Source organism: Trachemys scripta, chromosome 2, assembly GCF_013100865.1.
Source record: "Trachemys scripta elegans isolate TJP31775 chromosome 2, CAS_Tse_1.0, whole genome shotgun sequence".
NCBI lineage: Eukaryota > Metazoa > Chordata > Testudines > Emydidae > Trachemys > Trachemys scripta.
Genome location: NC_048299.1, coordinates 86,837,640 through 86,844,234, shown reverse-complemented (window position 1 = coordinate 86,844,234; position 6,595 = coordinate 86,837,640).

The following is a 6,595-nucleotide window of genomic DNA, read 5'->3' as shown; positions in this document are numbered from 1 at the left end:
CAAAGTGGCACAATGGGGTTAGCATACAGCTCAGGATTTATTTTACTTACCCATTAAAAAAAGACTTTGAGGGTAAATAAAACATTTACCAAAGAGTCAATAAAATGTCAGGGCAATCAGAACCAAGCACTTCCCAAAGTACCCAACCAGGTTCAGGACAATGATTACCAAAACTGTATCACTTTCATGTGTGAAAGTCTGAACAATTTAAAATGACATTCTACTTTTTGCTGTTTGGTGTTCTGTAATGTAATTTAAATAAAAGGGTATTAGTTACCAAGTGTTTGTAACTTAACTTTCATGTGCTTAGGAAATGCTGAATAGTTATTGTGATTTTTCTGTATTGTAGTTTAAGTAAATTACCAAAACAGTTGAATCTGGTGTGATTATATTGCATTATTTTGACAAATAAAGGATGCAGAATTTTGATTTTTGGTGCAGAATTCCCCCAGGAGTAAAGGATTATTGACTTTTGAAGGAGATGCTAAAATGAGAAGCTATGACCAAGTTTTGTCTTCACTGCGGTGAGTCGGCTGCTGCCGCTCCACTGTTGACTCTGCCTGCGCTTGTCGCGGTGGCGGAGTACGGGAGTCAATGGGAGAGCGCTAAGGGGCGATTTATTGCGTCTAGACTAGACGTGATAAATTGACCCCCGCTGGATCGATTGCTGCCTGCTGATCCAACAGGTAGTGTAGACATACCCTGGGTCTTTGAATCACTCTGCAAATATGTTAAGACTTTCCCCTTCCACTGAAGTGCAGTGACAGGGGAGAATATAACAGTCACTAACTAGATAGTAGCAGGGTGAAGTCAGGATTGCGGGAAAGATGTATTTGCATTGCAAGAGAATGTTAACATGAGGAGGAATGGTTGGAGCTGGTTATTGGTCAGAAAATGCCTAGGGTGAGAGAGAATGTAGTTCTTCCTTACAATGACGGCAGAGAATATGTTATATGTTTATCTTTTTAGAAATGTGGTAACCATATTGTCTACATCCAAAGCCCTGCACAAACTTGGACATGCACCCTCCCCAATATGCATACAGATAAAGAAGTGAAGAAATCCCAATACTCACTCAGGGGTAGAGGGTCCGGTCTGTTTGAGGAACCTTTCATAAAGCCCAAAGAACTGAGTCTCGGGGAGTACAGGGGCAGGTAAGGGAGAGTTGCTGATTAAATGAAGCCATGCTGAAGTATTCATCCTAAAATAACACTCATATTTCCTTTCCATTCATATCAGGAAAGGAATTCTCTCCTGTATCTCCTGCCTCCTCATATACCATAATTTACATTAATAACACTGAATGATCCCACCACCTGGTAAAATCAATGTTAATGTAACTTTCTTCCATCGTCCAATAAAATCTCTATTGTTTCATCAACAGAAATTTCCAATCAATTTGGGGAACTGGGCTCCTGCAGACTCCTAAATTCTCATATCAACTAAATGGGCAAGAGAGAGGAAAAGCAGTGAGCCCCATGACTCCCTAATCCCTATATGGCCATCAGCTCTCCCACCATGTGCTTTATTTCATCAGCCATTCTTCTTGGTCTTGGTCACTACCAAAGGAGAAAATAAACTCCATTGAATCAGGGATGGAGCGTTACATTACTCACGGGCAAAGGATTTTAGGGAATAATCTCTTTACAAGCGATTGAGATCTTTGGAGGATCTCTCAGTTGCCCCTTCCCCAAACTGCACTGTAGAAATACCTTTGTAAGTACGTTGTCCTCTTAGTAGAGCTGTTCCTCACCCCCTGCCTACCCTACAGTCCCAGTGAAATACAGAGAGCAAAGTTGAGATCACACTAAACATGTGTAAACTGCTGCATTTTCTGTTCCTAATTCCCTTCTTTTCTCACTCTTGAGAGCATCATAAACTAGAAAAATGGGTCCCAAGCTCCAGATGTGGGCATTCCCAGACTTTGCTGGGGTCCAGGCAGGACACACACGCCTGACTAAGGAAGAGTTTTTTGAACAGTGCTGCATCCACATTTTCAGAAAGATGGGGGTCCTGTTCCATACATGTACCTGAATCTCTGCAGCCCCCAAAGTACTCTAACCTAGGGCAAGGAGTATACTCATTGCCAGAATTACCTGATGACTGAGACTGGATCTGACCTTTTTGAAAGGTGAAGAGACTTCATTTGGCAAGAAAAAGTACGTGAGGGGCCAAAAAGTATCTGAAAATTGGGTGTGGACACGTGGTCTGGCCCTTGATGGAGCCTTCATCCTAAATGAAATGGAAACAACAAAATGTTAGGAATGGGTAGGGCACTGGGAGGAGTCTATAGATTTAGGGTTGGAATACACAGTATGTTTATTATTCTGTTCCTCTGTGTAAAATGACAGACAATATCCCAATGAGTTCCTAATATGAGTATTTTACCAATAACCAAAGCAATTTATGTACTGTGGGTTTAAGGAATGCTGTGAACAGTAGAGGAGCTAAAGGATTGCTGACTCCAGCATTGAGCAGGAAACCTGATTTAAAAGGGTGGTTTAATGAATTTTTGAGGCACCTAAAAATATTATTTTAGGAAGGGATCTCTGAGAGGAACCCAGACATTTAACCACTCAACTGTTAGGGGGTTCAGAAGAAGACATGCGACACTATACACTAAGCAGAGCTGCCTGCAGGATTATGTGTGAAGCTGTCAGTGGCCTACATGGTATTCTGAGGCTTTTTGGCTACACTATGTGGCTCAAACTCTGACCTTTTCCCCTGTCACTTCCCCCCCCCCTACACACACACACATGCACACTCTCTCTCACTCTGTACAGTGTGGTACAATGTAAAACTTTTCTTATCTTCTTACCAAGAATCCAACATGGACTTCGGGTAATCCATCATCCACTAATGGGTTCTGAGACCTTAATTGAATAAAAATAGAGAAATTTACATTAGACATTAGGGAAATCTTCCATGTGGTTAAAGAGAGATGATCGGACAATGGGAGTATCTTGTCTTCTGAAAGTGACCAGTGCCAGATGCTTCAGAAGGAATGAACATTACTGGGCAATTTCAAGTGTTGTACAGTCCCAGCTTCTAGCACTAGAGGTTTAGGATACCTGGAGCATGGGGATTGAGTCCCTGACCATCTTGACTAATAGTCACTGATGGATCTATCCTCCATGAATTTATCTAATTCTTTTTTGAACCCAGTTATACTTTTGGTCTTCACAACATCCCTTGGCAAAGAATTCCACAGGTTGACTATGCATTGTGTGAAGAAGTACGTCATTTTGTTTTAAATCTTCTGCCTATTAATTTCATTGTGTGACCCCTTTTTCTTGTGTTATGTGAGAGGTAAATAATACTTCCCTACTTTGATGGATAGAGAGATGTTGTGCTGATTGGATATATATATATATTTAGGCTCACTGGCTAGACAGAGGATTAGTATTGACTTTTGAAGATAGGACTGTTTTTCAGGTTGGTACTCATCTCATTAGTGATAGGGCAAAGGAATTAATTAAACAATGAGGTGATCTCTGCAGCTGAAGATGGCCTTAAAACTGTTCCCGTATCTCATACAATATCCCTCTGTTTAAGAGACTGATTAAGTCCTATTTAAGGTTTTTTTCCAGCAAACAAACCCAGTAAGCTAATGCAACAGTGGAGTAGGCTCCGCTACTTTCTTTAGGACACGTTCAAAAATAGGTTTGTAGCAGTTGGAAAGGCATTTAGCAGCTGCCTTTTCAATGCAGTTAATATGATCATGAAATAAATTAAAAACCAGCATTGTAAACCAAGAGTCAAATAACTTCTGAGCAATTCTTATGGCATTAACTCTCTGAGGCCTGGTCTACACTACGAGTTTAGGTCGACTTTAGCAGCATTAAATCGAATTAAGCCTGGACACGTTCACACGACGAAGCCCTTTCTTTCGACTTAAAGGGCCCTTTAAACCGGTTTCTTTACTCCACCTCCGACGAGAGGATTAGCGATAAAATCGGCCTTAGCGGGTCGGAATTGGGGTAGTGTGGACGGAATTCGATGTTATTGGCCTCCGGGAGCTATCCCAGAATGCTTCATTGTGACCGCTCTGGACAGCACTCTCAACTCAGATGCACTGACCAGGTAGACAGGAAAAGCCCCGCGAACGTTTGAATTTCATTTCCTGTTTGCCCAGCGTGGAGAGCACAGGTGACCACGCAGAGCTCATCAGCACAGGTAACCGTGATGGAGTTCCAGGATCGCAAAAGAGCTCCAGCATGGACCGAACGGGAGATACGGGATCTGCTCGCTATATGGGGAGATGAATCAGTGCAAGCTGAACTCGGTAGCAGTAAAAGAAATGGCAAAATATTAGAAAAGGTCTCCAAGGCCATGAAGGACAGAGGCCATAACAGGGACGCACAGCAGTGCTGCATGAAAATTAAGGAGCTACGGCAAGCCTACCACAAAGCCAGAGAAGCAAACGGAAGGTCCAGGGCAGACCCGCAAACTTGCCGCTTCTACGCGGAGCTGCATGCCATTCTAGGGGGTGCAGCCACCACTACCCCAACTGTGTGCTATGACTCCCTCACTGGAGAAACACACAGGGAAGAGGGTTCGGGGTACGAGGAAGATGAGGATGGAGGTAATGTAGATAGCTCACAGCAGCAAGGAAGCGGAGAAACCGGTTTCCCCAACAGCCAAGATATGTTCATCACCCTGGACCTGGAACCAGTAACCCCCAAACTCACCCAAGACCCTGAGGGCACACAGGGGACCTCTGGTGAGTGTACCTTTGTAAATATTACACATGGTTTAAAAGCAAGCGTGTTTAATGATTAATTTGCCCTGGCAATTGCGGCCAGTACAGCTACTGGAAAAGTCTGTTAACGTGTATGTGGATGGAGCGGAAATCCTCCAGGGACATCTCCAGAAAGCTCTCCTTCATGTACTCCCAAAGCCTTTGCAAAAGGTTTCTGGGGAGGGCTGCCTTATCCCGTCCGCCATGGTAGGACACTTTACCACGCCAGGCCAGTAGCATGTAGTCTGGAATCATTGCATAACAAAGCATTGTAGCGTATGGTCCCGGTGTTTGCTGGCATGCAGACAACATCCATTCCTTTTCGCTCTCTGTTATCCTCAGGAGAGTGATATCATTCACGGTCACCTGGTTGAAATGGGGCGATTTTATTAAGGGGACATTCAGAGGTGCCCGTTCCTGCTCTGCTGAACAGAAATGTTCCCCGCTGTTAGCCACGCAGTGTGGGGAGGGGTGAAGTGATCATTCCAGAGAATTGGGTGTGGGGAGGCAAGGGGGTTAGTTGGGTTTGTGCTGCATGTTAACCCGGAAAATGCAGCCCCTCCTTTTACATTGCAAACCCATTTTAAATGGCCAACCCAATTCATGCTTGATATGGGAAATGAGGGCGCTGCTGTTTGAAACCATTCCCACATGTTAAGAAGGTTAAAAAAGCCAAAAGACTGTGGCTTACCATGGCTGCCTGCAAGCTGAAATCTGTTGCCTTGCACTGCGTGAGTGATCTCTCACACAAAACCGGCAGGTCCTCACTATAAGAGGAAAAATGCGACCTTGTAACGAAAGCACATGTGCTGTGTAATGTGAACAGCAAAATTTAACGTGAAACAGTGTACCCATTGTTCTCTAAAATGTGTCTTTTTTAACCACCTCTCCCTTCTCCTCCACCAGCTGCAAATGTTTCTCCTTCACAGAGGCTAGTGAACATTAGAAAGAGAAAACGGAGGATGTGGGACGATATGTTCACGGAGCTCCAGATGTCCTCCCACGCTGATAGAGCACAGCAGAATGCGTGGAGGCAGTCAATGTCAGAGTACAGAAAAGCATAATATTAACGAGAGGAGAGGTGGCGGGCTGAATCGCGGGATGAACAGAGCAAGTTGCGGGCTGAAGATGATAGGTGGTGTCAGCTTGCAGACAGAAGGCAAGAGTCGATGCTCTGGCTGCTGGAGCATCAAACTGATATGCTCCAGCGTATGGTTGAGCTGCAGGAAAGGCAGCAGGAGCAGCGACCACCTAGTAACCAACAGCCCTCCTCCCCAAGTTCCATAGCCTCCTCACCCAGATGCCCAAGAACACGGTGGGGGGGGGGCCTCCAGCCACCCAGTCACTCCACCCCAGCTGATTGCCCGAGCATCAGAAGGCTGGCCTTCAATAAGAGTTAAAATTTTAAAATGCAGTCAGTGTGTCCTTTTCCTTCCCTCCTCCCCCACCCATCCCGGGCTACCTTGGCAATTATCCCCCTAGTTGTGTGATGGATTAATAAAGAATGCATGAATGTGAAGTAACAATGACTTTATTGCCTCTGCAAGCGGTGCTCGAAGTGGGGAGGGGAGGGTGGGGTGGTTGGTTTACAGGGAAGTAGAGTGAACCGGGTGGGGGGGGGCGGAGGGTTCATCAAGGAGAAACAAACAGAAGTTTCACACCATAGCCTGGCCAGTCACAAAACTCGTTTTCAAAGCTTCTCTGATGCACACCGCGCCCTGCTGTGCTCCTCTAACCGCCCTGGTGTCTGGTTGCATGTAATCAGTGGCCAGGCGATTTGCCTCAACCTCCCACCCCGCCATAAATGTCTCCCCCTTACTCTCTCAGATATTGTGGAGTGCGCAGCAATAACAA